We start from the raw sequence: 19,728 nt of genomic DNA on the forward strand, positions 1-19,728 counted from the left end.
ACAACAGGAAAGTTTCGCTAGATGGTGATTATAATAGCATGCATAAAGCCTTTTCTTCTTTCAATCTATCGTCATGACCACGAAGCTATTTTCATATAAAGATAATCATAAAAACAAGAAAGATTCGTTATGAGTAGGAATATGTATTCTGAACAACACAATAGGAAGTGGGTGAAAGTGTGTCGGGTTACATGAATAGTTTCAGGAGACAACAGCTGTGCGTAACAGTACGCTGGTCTTGGGATTACTTTTTTTCGAGGTGCTCATTTCACTCACAAACATAAAATCGACCTCGAGCACTTTTGGTGGTAAAGTTGCATCACCACCAAGTTAATTAACGCGAAAGTAGGAGTTGCACAATCAAAGGTCATGTCGTGCCATTCCAAATGGATTTAACTCCCCAGGTGAAAGGTTAAATAATTATAAAAAATAATAGAAAATGACTCATGATCCGCAAAGTGGACCAACTGCCATAAAAATGCGGAATCTGATTCAATATTTTCTAGACACACATGCACACTATGGGTGAAACAAGACATGTTGATGCATTATCACAGTGTTCTATGTAAGAATATAAGTTTATGTAAAACTAATTTTCTAATCCTGCACTGCCAAGAAATACTTTTAAGTTGAATTTCATTAGTTAACAAAAAGTAGAATGCAGCTTCGGTCTACGTCTTCGAAAAACTAACTTATATTTTCTTTTTAAAACTTATTTTAATTCATTTTAACTTATTTTATTTGTACTGTATTTTTATTTTTTTAAATCGAGGAATGTGTTGAAATTTATTCCCTAGTTAGGGAATAAATTTTGACACATATTTCAGAGAACCCCGTTGGTCGGATAAGCACTGTTTCCGACTACAGAAAACACAGTAGCAAATACCTTTGCGCGAGAATCTCTTCCTCCCCCCCCCCCAACTCACGCACACACGAGCTGAAAATAAGAGCTATTAAATGATCCACAATACGCCAAGGGAGCTACAAGCTATCACTTCACGTTCGGCTTGAATTAGCTTTCCTCATTGCGAACTTCACATCAGCCAATTTTTTTTATAAATTTTCATTGAAGAGATTAAATACCGTTTGCGTTTATTGGCAGACTTTTGAGAATTATATTTCTCAAAAAAAAAAACCTAATACTAAACCTTTCTTTCGTGTTTTTAAATGCTTGCACACTAAATTAAAATGAAATTAGTTTCGATAAAGTTCTTTCCTGCGACTAGTCAAAGTAAAAACATAATTATCAATGATGCAAACCAACTCTTCTAAAAGATAAAACTATTGAATTACGTATAAACTCACTACTAGTATCAAATATGTTTAGTATCAATGTGAATTACTAGAACAGGACTTACGATACAATTACACTTAATGAACTTGACCAAGAACCTATACCGATTAACTTAACAGCGTTCCTCACACGTACTTATAATTCTTTACAGTTAACATGTTATCGATAGCCATAATGAATGATTATTGATAGCCAAAAATCATTCATTATAGGATAACCGACACAAGGAATTATAACAAGTTTGCCGGTCTAGTTGACTGAATAGACTTCATATCCGCTCTCCAACAAACAGGCTATGAGTTCGAATCCTACATAGCAAGGATATTTGTGAATGTCTTTAGGCATAGGTAAATTTCAATGTAAAACCACCATAATCCTGTTTAATAGAGGCTTGAAAAGTTCATCTTTGATTTTTAGTGCAGAGTTAACGGATTATCGGAACATCGTGGATTTGAACTACCTCTGGACCCAATTAAAGATCCCACGCCATGGCACGTCTACAAGGCAGTGAAAGGAAATATTCCCATTTTTTGCATGTAATACGTATTAGCAGTCATGATGAAGAGGACTATGTGTGTGTGTGTGTGTGTGTGTGTGTGTGATTTATATTTTTATTCACTATGCTGCAATTTCAACCAGAAATTGCATCCAATTAAGGGAAGGCAGCTCAAAATGATAGCTCTAAATGGCAACAGAAACAGCAGTTAACTTGATGCCTAATATAGCCTTGGAAAGTGGCTATCGGATACGTAGTTTTTCCTCTCTCAGCTTGATTCAAAAACATACAGCCGAGAAAACTGTCGCACAACTTCCATCGTTCTCCACGTTTGATGCAGCCAGGGCTATCACGCTGTCAGTTCTCTGGACGTAAAATCGTCAATCACTGCTAAACTAAGTAAAATGCAATTCGTGCGGCCAAAACCACGTGATGCCAAAATTCCTACTCGATCTTGTGAGGAGTTTTAGAAAGACAATATAAAGCGTTTCGCTCACGAGGATGCGAGTCTCGTGTATTGTCAACTGAACTGGAAATATTCCTGCATTTTACCTCTTGACATCAATCACAAAGTGGTTTAACTCTAGTAGACTATTGATTTCAGTTGCTGTAAGTTACAGAGAAATTCTTTTCATGATTATACGAATATTATGAGATGTTATTGCTAGACAGCGTAGTTTTTAAATAGAATATATAACTGCAAATCTGGTTTGCACTGTCAAATAAATTTTTTTCTTGAATCAGCTTTCAGAATAGTTACTCTACAAGTCGGAAACACAGTCAGAAAAACAATCGAAAAACAAGCAAAGACCAATAGAATATCCATTCTGATTTAATGTTTTGATAAATTTGGCTTGTGAGTTATCGATGCATGCATTTGAGAAATTAAATTCTACTCGATTCAGTGGGTTAAGCTACTAAAACAGGTTAGGTTGCTGATACCCGAACTATCTCAAGCTGATCAAAAGGAGTAAAAGAGTGGATCATAGAACTCAAAAGGTTAAGGTCTGGTGTTTTTAATGTGAAAACAGAGATCTAAATTTTCAAAGGAAGTCAGTGGGTACTAACGACTATCTTATCATGTAGTCTAAGTGGGGAAGAACGTATGAAATAAATATTGAAAATATCCACTGAAAGTGTTGCAGAAAATCTGACTGTAAATGCTCAATGACAACTGTTAAGCCAGTTTAACTGCCTATTTACACAGCATGAAAATTTCAGTTAATATTAAAATCAGCTGCACTTTAACGCAGTAAAGAAAGATTGTATCCTTCAGAGAAACATACCTGGATTTCAATCTCGCATAATACGCAGAGAATATTTGTAAGAATTTCTGAACTGAAGACGAGTTACCGATTGCCTCCTATGGAGTTGGAGTTTTGCTTTCGAATATTCGGATTCAGCATCTTTCCCCCAAAATAGTCCACCCATCGAAAGAGTACCTAGCAATTGACACACACGTAGGCCACGAGACGCTTACCTAATGGTCTTAGTTGCTTTTCCATTAAATTTAAATAATTTGAACATTGCGAGTTTCTGAATTGTTGCTACAGGTGTCAATGGGAGAATGCATTTTAAATCCACAGGCCAACAGGATGGTGGATTCAGTAGGAGAGGTCATCAAAATGCTACTCAAGGCTGCTTATATTACAAGAAGATAGTTGTCTGAACCGCTTGTCATGAATCATCATCGCCCATAATCTATAAAAATTTAGGATTTAAGAAACATTCAGCAGAATGTAGTGTTGTAGGCTTATATGAATTCATACCAGGGCACATGTATATCCAAGTCTAACACTTTCTTCTGAAAGCATTGTTTTGAATAGCCATCCTAATAAATGAATTTTGTTCGAAATCCTAATTTAAAAAAAGAAAGATTAAATATCTACCTAAATTGCATATCCTCTTACGCGCCTAATCAACACAGGTTTAGATCAGGACATAATACAGAAAAAGCGCTTTTGGAGTATCAGAAAACAGCTTATAGTGGGATAAATAAAGGTGCGTACACGGTAGCCGTTTTTCTTGATATATCTAAAGCGTTCGACTGTGTGCATCACGACTTACTCCTTTTGGAAACGTCTATAGATATGGTATTAGAGACGTTACAAATGATTGGTTCAAATCATATTTAATATATGTAAATGATCTATGTGAGTTCAAACTTTTTGGTAAAATGATATCTTTTGCCGATTACACGGTGTTAATATATACTGAAATGATTCCTGAGGATTTAGAAAATAGGATTAATCATATGTTGAAACTAAGTGATTTAGCAATAATGGCCTTAAAATTAAAACTGATAAAACTAAACATATTTCATCTTAACTGATAAGTTAGATTACGATAGAACCAGAATAGCATGAAACAAGTTGTACTGGTACTCAAAAATGCAACTGTAGTTTAATCAAAAATAAAATCAAAACTTGGCATTTCTAAGATGCTTGTATTATTCATGGGTCAAGTCTTCACTGCAATATGATATAACCTGTTAGGATGAAGATTACTACAACAGTCTGCTTCCTTTGATTCGAATACAAAATAAAACAATCAGAGCTATAGCCTAATATCAACTAGTGACTTATTTTCCATTCCTAACATTTTGCCATTACAGAAACTTTATCTATATAATTGTGTACTATATGTAAGAAATAACATTGTAAATTTTTCTGTTTATAACATAGACTATTGTTTAGGTTGTGACCGAAACTTGCAGGTAGTTCCCAAGGCAAACAAAGAAATTTTTCACAAATCATTTGAGAACTTAGCAACAAGCAACTACAATAAACTGCCTAATGAATTAAAGTCTGTAACATCAGGTTACACTTTCAGAAAAATACCTATTTTAAACATAAAAAATTACCCCAATTAATTAAATTAAGGGGATATTAGATCCCACATTGTTTTAAAACCGAATAAGAAACTCAAAGATTGGAATCAGAGAGTTATCGCCGAAATGAAGCCTGTTGGCTCTTTATATATTTAAGTAACTTAATGGGTGCACCTTTTGGACAACTCGTATAGCAGAGTTGCTAAGTTCTTTTCGCTATACCCTTTGGTGTTAATTTGGTGTAGTTACTCACTGATGAAGCCTCAATAAAGGCTGAAACCGGTCTGGGTAGTGACCTCCCTCCATAATGTAATAACAGCATACATTTCCTAGGAAATATGTTTTTACATTATGGTAAATACCAAAGAATAGTGATCAGAACTTTACCCACCTTTGCAACAAGTTGCCCGTGTTTGTACTATGTTCTAGGACTACTTGCATTTAGCTCACGCTAGTAACCGCCGATACTTTTAGTTTTTTATACTTTCGGCACGAAACTCTGATTCCAATCTTTGAGTTTCTTATTCGGTTTTAAAACAATGTAGGATCTAATATCCCCTTAATTTAATTAATGTTTATATCGCCGAAATGAAGCCTGTTGGTTCTTTATATTAGAGTAAAATTACTCCAATTGTTATATATCATGTCTCAATTTTTTTACTACATTTATATATATATACTAGGGGGCTCCGCCCCTGACGCCTACAGCTCCCCCACCGAGTTCCGGACTGGTAGGCCGATTCTCCTTGACTTCTGATGACTTGAAAAAGGGGATTTCCCCCCCCCCCCGGTGCCTACGGCCATTAGAGCCTTTCTTTTTTTTAGTTTATGTTTTGGTTCACAGAATAATATTGAATACGGCCCGCGTCTGATACACATCTAATTGACTGGCCATTTGCTGCGTTTGAGACCCCTGTTCTAAATGCTTGCTGCATCAGTTTGCATTAAATTAAAGTAGAACAAATGAAAGTATATTCATTTTATTTGTTACATTATTTATTAATTAAAAATTTATTTCATTTGCATCACTAAACTATTTTTACTATATCTTCTTCCGCATCAAATTTATTCTGTAATCGCCTATTTAAAGCGAATAGAAAATTGTAGATAACCACTCCAAATTTACTATTTCGGATAATATGCGTTTCCTTTACGTTACATTACACACTAATGAATCACTATATGCAACGTAGCAGGCTCTAAATATGCAACACCTCTCATACGTAACATTCACAATTTAAATGGAACAAGTTGTCCTTGGCAATAATGCGACGCTGGATGAGATCATTTCCAAGTGCTACAGTCTGGCTACAATCGAGAACTTTGAAACCCACATTTCGAACTTCAATTTCCAAGACGCACCCGCATTTATCGAATAATCTGTATGAAGATGTAACTATTTCATGATAAATAATTGAAGAAAAAGACACTAAACTGATAATTGCAGCAAATTTAGCTGGAAACATTTTTATCTAGACGTATAGATCGCTATAACATAAATCGGTATCAAACGATTCCGTTCTCTATTATCATAGAGAAAGGTTTATATTGATGAAGCTTTGGATTACGCCTCACGGTAAGAGCACTGACGCCACCGAGAATTTCTGGTTAAACTATTTCTTTTTCCCCGAAGGAGTTACACTATCATCTTAGACAGCGATGGATGCCACTTCCTAAAGTAAAGTCTCATGCTTACTGGGAAGTGTTTAACCGCACGAGAAAAGGTAATAATGGATTTGTAATGTCCGTTATGTTTGGTGCGTGCCGCAGAGGATACCAAAGAGAGATCTAGGCGATAAAAAAAAATCGCAATATTAGTAAACTGTTCTGTGGTCGGCTCAATACAAGTTTCAACACCGTGATTAATGCGGAGAGTTTAGAAAATTTAATTGAGGATCTCAAAATATTTTGATTTTGTTCTTGAGCGCTACAAATCGAACATTGGTTCAATACATAATCTTCAATTAACATCAATGATTCGTTTCCTTACAGCGAAGCATCATCCATCATCATCCATCTCTTCAGTCGATAGGGCCTGGAATTATATCATCTTCAAGAAAATATCGATACTATAAAAAGTAGTACCGTAAGAAGTTTCTGAATGTGCATAATAAGTTATGAAGGAGAAAAACGTTTACTCCACCTTGACTGGATTAATTAAGGTGATGTAGCTGCACAGTAAAAACAGATTCCCTTAGCTAACGAGAACATTAGGATTTATTTTTGGATATTAATTGAAAAGCCCACTTTAAAAATCTATAGAATGGAGTCTCGTAACTTAATTTTCACATTCATTCACTGAATACTATTCGGTTATTTTTCTTTTCAGATATTTAATCCTTATTCTCGCAGAAGTACGTCCAGAAAGGGGATTCCACGTAAGATACAAGTTTTTTTTTCATTCATTCAGAAAAATTCCTGATCGCGTTTTTCACCGCTACGCTAGTAATAAAATTAATCGATCCACCACAAAGTATAGCTTGATAGGCAGAAACTCTGCTGAATGGCTTTTCTTCAGGTTACTAAAAATTAAGGACGACAAAATCTGGATCATTTAGGTTACCAAATGAGCGTAAAAGTTCAGGTCATTACTTAGGATAAATGCTATTAAGGTAAAGCACACCATTTTCCTGCAAATAATTGAATAGGTTTCTTTCAAAAAGGACAGATAATTCATAATATATTCTGAACTAACTGCCTTGTATATTATGTCTAAACTGAAAAAGGTCAATTTTGTTTTACTGACCTTTTCATCCCACAAAGTAATGGTGGTAGCCAAACTTTTAAGTCAGCAAATTCGCAGGAAATGTCCTACAGTTTTATGATATCTGCAATTTAGTATAATAGCAAACAATTAAAAAATCCGAGTGTAACTTCAAATGGCAAGTTGCGATTGTGACTTTGTTGATGGACACCAAAAACTGCTGGGGATGAAGATGTACATCTGCACTTCATGTCCGAGAATAAATATACTACGAATCCGACTAACGCTGATTAAAATCAGTTTGTTCCATGAAAGAATTTCATCTCAACAAGCAGTAAAATAATTTCATTTCTACAGGTTATCAATCACTTATTCGGTAGTCCATAACGATATATGCCTGTCCAGTGGAAAGGCCTGTGGGGTAGAATCTAAGTGCTTGCCAAAGAACTTTTTCTATGATTTCTAAACACTGTGGAAAATGTGGTACGACTTTTTCTACCGGATCAACTTCAAAATTTTTTTTCAACGCTAAACGACGTGTTCAGATCTTGGCATGTATCAGAGAAGACTTACTATTGCTGTTCGCAGCAGACTGTCCCAGTCTAGTATTGGATGAAACGGCCAAAAATAGTTCCTCAAGTCATTAACGGGATTCGCCAGACCTTTCCATTTGGCAGACATAAATCATCACCGACTAAGCTAAGGCGGCTTGCCCTATACAACGCATGAAATGTTTACGGAAAAAAAATAAGAGGTTAAGAATGAGAGGATAAGAAGGGGTCTCTGAAAACGATTAGTGGATTTCAATCTCTCTCTCTCTCCCCCCCCCCCTAATGGTTTTGAAATCATAATTGCCGAAAACATCGTTAAATTTTAAGGAGTAATAATTTAATATTTCTGTAATTCAATTAAAATGTAATAATTAAATTATATATGCTATAAAGAGTTTATATAAGAAAATTATATACAAAATTCAATATATTTATTTTGTATTTCGCAAACATTGCTGTTGTAATGCCTCAGTTATTCTTTGGTAATCAAACCTTTGCAGTCTTTATCTTTCTAAAAGAGTGCTCCCTTCTCTAAGTCTCTGACTGGAACTAGTATCAGCACGAAATTTTTAAAATCATTGTCAAGGATCGAAACAAACAGATCACCTACTGCATTCTTTTGAAATTATCAAGTAAAATATAATAATCTACAAGAATATATTTATGTAAATCTTACTGAAGACATAGGATACCAAAGATCAGACCACTAACCATCGTATATCCATTAGCTATGGGAAAATGGATAAACTAAATGTCAGAGAACTTATTGCAAGTACCAGGGAAGCCTATTTCAGATCAAGAGATTGCTCGGATGATCATGCAGTTTTTTTACATATGTTTATAACATTTAAAATAACTATAGTATTTTATTTTGTTACGTTCTCTCTATAATTTGGGGCTCGTTCAAGAGACCGATTTAATTTTTTTGCTGGTTTTGTAGAAATTATAAAAAAATCTCACAGTACTGATGCATTGTAGCTGCGGAGATATTTTAATTCTACGTGTATTTTACTAGTCCAATAAGCAGCTATTCGCCTCAATCTTAGACGTAATAAAACGAACGAAATTATCATTAGTTTGCAGTGAAGTATTATCATTCAGAATCTCCATGTAGTCACGACTCGTTGTACGAAGCCCACAATAGACAACAACAAAGTCTATCGCACCACTCCTTAAACTAATTTACTGTTTGTGTTCTCACTATCCTACCAGGAAATGCGTTCCAAGGTTCAACCAACCTCCATGCAAAGAAAGCAAACACCCACCCTCTTGCTCATGACTTCCACGGATGACCACTTATTCTTGTTCTACTTACGAAAGACCCCCCCCCCCTCCAGTGTCAACCCTGTAACTACCTCTCAACATTTTAAACATCCCATTCATGTCACCTCTCCTTCTGTCTACCAAACTTTGCGGTCCATATTCCCTCAATCTATCCTCATAACTAACATTGTACATCCCCGAAAATATTTTTGTTATCTGCCTCCGTACAATTTCAAAGGTTAATTTATCTTCTTCAAATCCTGGGAGCAAAATCTGAGCATAGTCCAAGTGTGATCTGACCAGGGCTTTATATAATGGAATCAGAAGTTTCTATTTCTACTGCACAGCACCCTTCTTATTATTGCAGCAATCCACTGAACTACCTACACTATTTTTGCAGTATGCCCCCTCAACTTCAAGTTTCTATCAGTCATCACTCCGAGGTCCCATGCCTAATCTGACTTCCTCCAGTACAGTTCCAACAACAGAGTATACAGCCTCCCACAGATGTATCCCAATTATATTTCCTGAACAACAGTTCCCACGGACGAGAAAACCAAATACAATTCACTACTTCCACACACCTCTTCCAACATATGAGCCTCTTCCGAGGGAGAAGAGAGAAAATCCGGCAACAATATTCAAACTCCGAACACAAGAAAGAACAATACAACATGTGCACAATATCAAGTGTCCCAGTCGCCTAGCAGCACGAAAAAACACCGCTAGAGTTCGGAGATGAGGGAACAGATGTACAATTAATGAACCCAAAAACGAATAAACAATAAACAACTAACAATAACCCCCTCAGAAACAGGGCACACAATCCGCCCAATTAAGACCAAGACACCGACGAATGGCCCTACACAATTCAAAAAGTGCAGCATCCCGGCACGGCCCCAGCGAACTCCGCGTCCAGCGCCAACGGCACACGAGAAGCAAGTCCCGAATCCTCAGAATCCAAAAATCCCACACAATCTCGACGCCTTTGACTGCAACAGAAGCATAACAGCTATTCCCATCCAAAGAAGCAAAAACAACAAGAATAGAGCGCTCCATGCAAAGATAAAGACGGCAATGCATCCCCGACAGGCGGAAAGAAAGACGACAACCCCTGAGTCGTCCCGAAGGCGGTGCGCAAACCATATCTGCGATATTTTGAGGACTTGAGAAATATTTCTCTTATGCTCAGAGATTCTGATTTTGCTTCGAGGATTCTGATCACGAATCTACTAGATATTGTTACTTTTATAGATCAAGATTTCTGTTCAATTATGTTGCGCAAAGCAGCTGACTTCGTGAAACTTTTAAAGTTATTAATTTCATGGAGAAATTAACTGCACCTACTTTCCTTCAAATATTTTTCAAATTCGTTAAAATGTTACTCGTAATCTATCTATATTATGAACGAATTACTTAACAGGTACTATATAGAGCCCCCCCCCACCTCTTTGTAGGTTATTTTCTATAAAAAAATTGCTCATAATCTCAGAAGTGTTTTCGAGACAGCAATTATGGGAAAATTGTCTCGCAGAAAATGTGAGGCATTTTTGTAAAAGAAAGGACATAACGTTCTTTCTTCAATATAAGATTTTCCCATACATATCATAGTATTATTTTTATACACCACTAGAAAATACGAGTAGAACAAAGTTGTTAGGAATAACGGCCAAAGCAACTACGGCCATAAGGTTAGTGTATTGTCTGTAAAATGAGTGTTTTGCTATTCTGACCGGTTTAACTTGTTTGAGGACGAAAAACTCGAGTCTTCGGGATGGCCTTAAAAGTGTGTTAATTCACTAGAGATTGGATTGGTTGACATCATGACCAAAGCTACGAAGAAAACTGAGTGCGCGTTCCGCTGCTGGCATCGATGTATTTCTTTTCAAACTAATTGTTGGTGGGATAACCAATGCTAAATTGTTTTACTAGGGAATTAACGTAGGACACGGTGAACATTCCTTGTTTAGACCAGATAGCCAGTTATATGAAATGCATTTGTGATATCGCCAGATGGTAGAATATTAAGAAAGAAATCAAGGTTCTCGGGCCCATGCTTTTAAATAAGTCCTACGTCCGCCTCGACCAGGGCCATGATGGGATTTTTCAAAAACGACCAGAAATACAAACGTCTTTCCCTGCTAAAGTAAACAGAGACCGAAGATTGCCGAACGATAGCGATGGCTTAAATTTAAGCTAGAGCTGCGTGCACCTTGGGTCTACTGGGGAAGGGAAGATATGACTTCACTAACCAATACATGGCTAAAATATAATGTATACAGAACTTCTTCGACTTAACATTTCTGCTGGAAAGATCTGGTTTCGATTCCTTCCTATGACACCAAGTTTTTACAGGACTTTTCAACTGATGGAAGTTAGTGGATCATATACAGGTGGGCAGTGCTATTTCTTCCGGAAAATCAAGCTTTTCTTCAAGTAGAATATATCAGTCAAGAACACAAGCAATGTGCACATACAACAGTCTAGCGTTGCTGGAAATTGGAGTGTCACTCGGCATCCGTCGAGTGACAACCAGCACACACAGTCCTCCCTTCTTCCACGACAACACGCATATCAATAGTACAACACGAAAAATGCGCGCCAAAGCTCATAACAAGAGCCACTCTCTTGAAATGCAAATCTTATTTGTATGCCGGCAAACTATTGTATCTTTATGCAGATTTAAAAGAGATCTTGTATGCCACTGAGGATAGCAATTAAAGTAGTAACGAATATGACTTATAAGAGCGTTTATATTTTAAACAGAAGAACTACATACCATTTAAAGAGGGCAGATTTTCTGCTTAGAATGTAAATATATTGGATAGTTTAACCTCCCTTGCAGATGTCACGATACATACAGAGAGTATATAATTTGCAAATGTCAATATAAATATGAAAATAAGCGGTTCCTATCACTTTGGATAACTTAAGAGACCTAATCCATAATGAAAATGAACAATAAGCAGAATTCAAACTAAGTGGAAACTGTGAAACGGCTTCCAGTACAACTGAACAATAAGTACGTACTTTTAACTTACTTTCAAGAATAACACGTTTCATGTTATACTAATACTGAAATTACTTGCCCCAAAGAGATGAGAAATTAATGCCGTATAACATTATATTATAGAAGACTGCATAAAACTAAGTATAAAATAAAACTATAGTCTTAAGTTCAACTCGATACTGGATGATGTGTAGAATGTGAGAAAGTGTCTCCAAATAATCACGGTTTTTTCGATTCTTTAGAAGCATTTCATACATAAAACAAGCATTTTTCTTGAGATTAAAAAATAATCTAATTATACCACTGAAGCAAGGAAAACAAAATTATTGAACCACACACCCCTGGAGAGACAGATTAATTGGCGGAGCGCGAGTGCCTTTCTCCTCCGATAGAAGATTTAATCGGAGTCTTAAGAAAGTAGGTAAAGCCATGTAATATAGACGAAACGATTAGCTCGGCTATCTTTGAATCGCTCGGGCAATGCTCCCGATTTCCTAGTAAGTGTTCGTTTAACAGTAATGGGCCGACTTGCCGCAGAAGCAACTTTGGCAACTCTGTGAGACAAGTGATCCTGTCTGTTATTGCGTATGTTCACTGGTCGGTTTGTCTGCTTAGGGGGTAGGGAAACCCTTATGCCCTATGAGTTCGGTTAGCTCAATCTCTAATGCCCACTACATATGTCCGGAAACAAAAAATTTAAAGCATACAAGAGAAGCCAAATAATCATACATCTCCTAATGAGTTTTTTGCGTTAAAATATAATGTGGATTGGCTCTAGTGTTAAGCCTATATTGAGTGCCTACAAAAGTCAAATGTCTCATTGGATAAAGTACATAGTTGCCCTTATGAAGAAATTCAGGCTCTCTGCTTCGCGGGGTGAAACAAAGTTTCCTAGAGGAAATTTTGCTGATCGACTTGCTTATCTTCAGTGACAAAATCTTATAACTAAGTTCCTCGTGACTTAGACAGGATTTTAACCTAGGTCTTAGTAATCGAAATACAAATGTCCGACGACTTCGTGATTTAGCTATAGAGGCATTCCACTGGCGAAATGGCAATTAAATGTTGTAACACTACAAGTTCATGATAATTTACGCTTACGCAGAAGCTACCAATGTATATAAATAAAGCATATCAGCGACAATGAGCCTGTTGCTATGTTACATAAACTTAGCAATAGACATTACGTTTAGTTCAAGTGTACACTAAATGTAAATGTCATTGTTAGAAGTACAATTTGTACTGAAATTTGTTCAGAGTCAACTCTGTTGAAATCTTCCAACTTACTGATGCTAAGAAGAGATCAGAAATAATTATTCAAATTAAGTGGATATTGAATCCGACATTATTTCAAAGCCGAATAGAGAAACTACAAGGGTTTCATGCTGAATATAGAGACTATAAAAGTTTCGGCGGATACGAGCGTACGCAAACCTTTCATGACAGGACAACTCGTAGTAAAGGTGGAGTAACCCCGATCACTGTTCTTAGTATTTTCGCGTAATGTAAAACACGTCTCCTAGGAGATGTATGATGCTATACATTATGGGGGAGGTCACTACCCAGACCGGTTTCACCGAAGTGAAGCCTTTTGGCTCTCTTTTTTAGTAATTCTTGGTGCCTTTTGTGATGTGACACTTTTTTTTTTTAGCAACTCGTATAGTAAAGTACAAGTTCTGCATCGCTTCATCCTGAGTATTCTTAGTCTGGTGCCCACTGACTAGACCTCAAAAAAGATCGAAACCGGTCTGGGTAGTGACCTCCCCCATAATGTATAGCATCATACATCTCCTAGGAGACGTGTTTTACATTAAGCGAAAATACTAAGAACAGTGATCGGGGTTACTCCACCTTTACTACGAGTTGTCCTGTCGTGAAAGGTTTGCGTGCTCTTGTATCCGCCGAAACATTTAGAGTATCTATATTCGGCGTGAAACCCTTGTAGTTTCTCTATTCGGCTTTGAAATAATGTTGGATTCAATACCCACTTAATTTGAATAATTTCGCATCGCCGAAGTGAAGCCTTGTGGCACTCTATTTCAGTAACTGGAAGTAATGTTTACACAAATTTACACATAGCCTTCCTTGAGAGTTTCTTTAGTTTTAATCTCACGTCTTTATACGGCACTGCAGTAATTCGGAATTGCATCATTTACCCAGGTTGTAAACTATATAATAAGGATGCAAAGGAAACCATTTGCAAATGAAGTAACACTTTCTGTTTAAGATATTTGGAACAGCTAATTTTGAGTTTCGGGATTAAAAACGCACACAAGTATTTTGCAAACTACTCATAATGGTGATTTTGATTAATGTATATGATACCAGATGTATTCAAGGTAATAATTTCTTGCTATTCTATAAATATATTCTATGGGAAGAAAGAAAACAATGAATATATAATGCTTATCTCAACATTCACACTCCGAACGTCTTCCTGCTTTAATTTTCTTTACTGGTGATGACGTTGTCACTTCCTCTTGAGCATTAACTGCTGCTCTTTCCTAGTATATTCACGAACTTGACACACACGTAAGAAACACATAAATATTAAAATAGGAAGGAAGACTGCATCGATAAGCTTAGACTACGGGACGCGTGGCTGGATCGCTTTGTGTACTCCTAAGTCAGAAAGGAAGTGTGACATTTATTGCTTGGCAAGTTTTCCTAAACCCATTTGATTTTTAAGCAAACAAGACTAGGAAAATCCTTAAATTTTAAAGCCGTCAGAAAGATTTAAATTTTCCAGAGAATCTTGACAGCTGAGAATTGAGATAAACAATAGCAGTAAGAAGTTTGATTTTAAGCCAGTTTCCTGAATGTCCAAAGTGAGTGAAATGCATAATAATATGGTCGATCTGTTCCGTTAAAATAGGATAACGTTGCGTGCGAGAGGTCTCTCTCATAGATGCTCATGAATCCATTTCGACTCATGTCTCAAGAATTCATTAAAATCCCATTAAGACACGTAGTAAAATAAAATTATTTTATATGACAACTATATACCATTCACTGCATCAGCACTTAAGATGCAAATATACGTTACGGTATCATATTCAGCTAATGTTTTTGTTTTTTTCTGCTGCAGTTCACTATGGAGTTATGCAGACGGAAACATTATACGTTTCGACTGGTCGATAGAGACAGTGACAGACAGACAAAGTCCTGGTCCTCCGAGTTGTGATCTGCTCTATGGACTGGCAAACCCATCACTGTCAAAAACGTGTTGTTACTTATCTTCGTAGATGCATTTAGCATGAAACGAAAAAAGGTTATTCAGAAAGGACAATGACTCATGACGTGCTATGGATTAGGGTAAAGGAAAATGTTTAAAGAATGGATCTTTTATGACAAGCATATGATGGGGAGGACGAAAATGCCCAGACATACGCGCCTAGTCGTGATTTATTAAATGTGGAGATAGTTTAATTTTTTCTTCTTTACTTTATATATTCATTTTAATCACTTATATAATCTTATTAAATTTTATTCCACTTGCAATATTGCCCTGTGTGACGCAATATTCACGCTGCTGAACTTCGAAATAACTCGTACATTCTATTAACAAAAGCGTGTTTCTATTGTCAAGTTATCCAGTGACTATTAAATGCTCTTGGGTTTCAAAGAGTTCTCTGCTGCTCTTTGACTCCTCCTAGAAGACAAAAGGTAGCAGAGTATTGAAAGTGCTTGCAACTAGTGAAACATAGATTCATCCTTATGCTATAGAATCCACAATTTACTGGAAGACGTAGAAAATGGTTAAAGCCGCGATCTGGTTGGCCGAATGGTTAACATAGCCGTTTGCCAACCAGCAGGTTAGACTCCATCCGTGGGCATGGATGAGACCGCCATCTTGTTTACTGAAGGTCTGAAGTGCCTTACAAAGTTCCATGTTTAGAGTAGCGTTTTCAGACTAAAAAATAAATGTTAAAAAAATCCTTGTCCCGTCCTTGGCACTAATATTATTTAGGCTTACAATCTTTCTTGGATAGGATATACATAAAAAATTTGAAAAGAATGCGTTCAGTTAAATTTAAGAAATCTTAAAAAAAAAAAGGGAGAGTCCAAGTTACTAAGTTGCCTTAAATGGCGGAGCGGATCGCGTCTCTGCTCTCCAGTAAACAGGCTGTGAATCCGAATCCTAAAATAGCCTGAAACCCTTTTACAGTGTTAGAAGAGGATTCACAGACTACCTTCTTTTTCCAGAAACAGCACTAAAGAGCTATATGTTTACAGTCTTTTGTCGATAGAATTATAAAAATAATGATAAAAAGTGAAGGTAAAGATTAAAGCATTAGAATCGAACGAGCTTTGGTGCTTCGGTGTAGCGTTGGGTATTATATCGTTTGATATAAACTCTTTGGTTATATTGCAAAGGATTCAAGTAATTTGAGTTGAGATGAAGGAATTAAAGCAATTAAGGTGAGTTCATAATTAATTTACGAAAGTTTTTTCCCTTGAACTTGGTTCTAATGCGACTAGGACAACTTACTAGCAAGATGTCAGTTATAAATTAAGTCCTAGATGGAGTAGAACCACTTATTTATGGTTCTAATACGTGTCCAAGTAGAATAGTAACTGCATATGCAGTTACTAATTCAGAGTGAGCAGGTTAGTTTTCATAGTTAGCTTTTCAGAAATTTTGGAAACCAACTTTTAATCACTTTACAAACTGTGACTGGAAAAGTTAGTTTTCATAGTACTTCACAAGAAGGGAGATGTGAAGGATTGCAAGAACTACTGAACTATTAGTTTGATCTCTCATGTAAGCAAGATTTTAATAGAGATCATTCTAAATAGGATTGAGGCCAAAGTTGAGACCGAGATGCCTGAGGACCAAGTAGGTTTTAGGAAAGGTAAGGGTACCAGAGATCAAGTAATTTGCTTTAGACCAGGGGTCGGCAAACGTTTTAGATCACTGACCCTCTCCTTTATCCTTCATCGACCCCCATCATGTTAAAAAATGAATAAATGTTATCAATAATAAATTTATCAATTTAAAAATAATAATTCCATCCTTTTACTTCCTTTCTGCTTCTCAAAAAGAAATATTTAAAGAAATTTAAAGAAAATACTTAAAGAAATGTATAAAGAACATTAAAAATGTACTTAGATATTATTGATTTACTTGGAATGGTTAATGAGAAAGATGTGTTTGATGAATAGTTGCATGTTTACTAGGTGTTACTCAAAATCGTTTTGGGTAAGACTTTCATCGACTCCTTGGATAGCCATATCGACCCCCAGGGGTCGATATCGACCACTGTGCTGACCTCTGCCTTAGACAAATCATCCAGAAGTATAAAGAATTTAAACTATGGTAATGTGTTTCATAGACTACTCCAAAGCTTTTGACAGCATTTGAAACTGTGGGAAGCAATGAAAATAATGGGTTTTCTTCAACACATTATCAGGTTGACAGTTAAGCAAGAAGTCGTGGCATGAACAGGTGTTGGATTAACTAATAATTTTCAGTCTGGAAAGGGAGTTAGGCAAGGATACATACTTTTTCCTAACCTGTTTAGTATCTATGCAGAGAGCATCATGCATGTAGCGTTGGATGAGCTTAAGACGGGAATTACGATAGCTGGTAGATTGATCAGTAATTTTAGGTCTTTGTAATGACAAGGAAAAACTAGGACAAATCCTTGACAAAGTCAATGATATCAGTAAGAACAGAGGACTTCAGCTCAATCTTAGCAATACAAACATTATGGTTCTCAAAAGGAAATGTAGACAGGGATACGCCTGAAACAACTGAGGAAGTCAGCAAGTTCGAGTACCTAGGATCCATTGGTGTGAAGAATTGCTGTTCAGAAGAAGATTACGAATGGATAAACAATCAGAGACTTGTCTAAAATCTGGAAGGATGGATGCAGCTGTCTTTCCAATAGTAGCTTATGGATGCGAGACTTAGAACCTAAAGAAGTCTGATCGGAAAATAATAGCTGCTTTTGGGATGTGTTATAGAAGGTTGTTGAGGATATCATATACTGAAAAGCGGACAAAAAGATGGGTGCCAGAAAGGACTGGCAGAACTTTAGGGCTCCTTAAGAATACTGAAAGCAGAAAGTTGAAATACTTTGAACACATTGAAAGAGAACTTCTCAAAACACTTTTACCTTGATGGATCTCTGATTTCAGTCAGGATTTCTCTATGAATGCAGGTCGTAAAGAGTCCAGCTATTCCTATCTTAGGCCTTTCGTCTCCATTTTCTTCCAACTTTCTTAATCATTGGGTCTTCCCAAATTTAAGGCTGGTCTTCCACGTTTATTTTTGGTACTCTCTAACTTCCTTCTGTTGTCTCATTCTAGCAAGATGCCCTGCCCATCTACTTTTGCTGTTGTAAATTGCTTTTATTACATCTTTGATTCCAGACTTTTTCCTGATTTCTGATGTCTTACGTGGTCTATTTTATTTATATTGCACATTGAGTTATTAACCTTTGTTCTTCTTTTAAAGTTGTGTTCCATGTTCCACTGCCATAAGTTAATGCTGGTAGGATGTGGCTATTGAAAAGATGTTTCTATCTCTCTTATTTCTATATCTACGTTTTGGTTGGTGATTGTTTATTTTATTTTTTTGAAGGCTATCTAAGCAGCTCTTTTTCTCCTTGCTATTTCATTTGATATGTTGTTCAATTTTATGGACTGTCCCAGGGAGATGTAATCTTCAACCTTTTCGATGATGTGGGATTCTAGAGTGATTGTGCAATCTTTAGAGTATTCGTTTTCCATCCATCTTGTTTAGTCTGGATGCATTTCCAATCCAATTTTAGCAGTTTAGGCTTATGTCATTCAGCATTGATTTTAATAGTTCGGGGGAGTGGGATATTAATACCACATCGTCGGCGAATAATAGGATATTTAACATTTCACCATCAATTTTGTTCTACCTTTCATGTCAGGTTTTTCGAATGATGCTGTCCAGAGTAGATATGAAGAGATTAGGTGATAAGCCATCGCCCTGACGTACTCCTCTACTTAAGTTAATTTTGATCGGTTAATAAGTTAACTTCTACTCCTTGTTCTATTAAAGCTTGGAATACTGTATTATGTTCAACAGTGTCAAATGCCTTTGTAAAATCTATAAAAAGAAGACAAAGTGAAATCTGGTATTATTTACATCTTTCTGTTAGTTGAGTATTAGTGTGAATGTAGTCAATTATCGAAAAGCCTTTTTTGAAACCGGCCTGTTCTTTGCAGCTATTGCCATTGATGGAGATTTGTATTCTGTTTAGGACGACCTCGAGCGAATATTTTATGTGTGCGTGATAATAGACAGAGGTCTGTAATTACTTCTGTCTTCCTTATTACCTTTTTTTATGCAGAATTATAGTATTTGATGTTTTCCATTCAGTAGGTGCTTTCCTTAATTGTATATATATCGAATATATCGTTCTGCTGGAGCTTTAAACAGTACTTGTCCACCCATTTAATTCATCAGATTTTATACCATCAATTCCTGGTAATTGGTCATTTTTCATATGGTGGATAGCCATTTTTTACTTCTTTAGGTAGGATAGATTGTATTTCCAAATTTTAATCTGGTACTGGCGCTGTGACTACCTGTTTAGATG

General features: G+C 36.3%; 1 protein-coding gene across 2 annotated transcripts in view; it reads right to left on the bottom strand.

Annotated features, from left to right (window-relative positions):
• Positions 1-19,728, bottom strand: part of LOC150092689 (tumor protein p53-inducible protein 11-like) — a 158,000-nt gene that overhangs the window by 94,374 nt on the left and 43,898 nt on the right. The window lies entirely within an intron of this gene.

The sequence above is a fragment of the Typopeltis vanoorti genome, chromosome 25 (assembly GCF_054136105.1).
Source record: "Typopeltis vanoorti isolate ZY-2024b chromosome 25, IOZ_Tvanoo_1.0, whole genome shotgun sequence".
In the NCBI taxonomy this organism is placed as follows: Eukaryota; Metazoa; Arthropoda; class Arachnida; order Uropygi; family Thelyphonidae; genus Typopeltis; species Typopeltis vanoorti.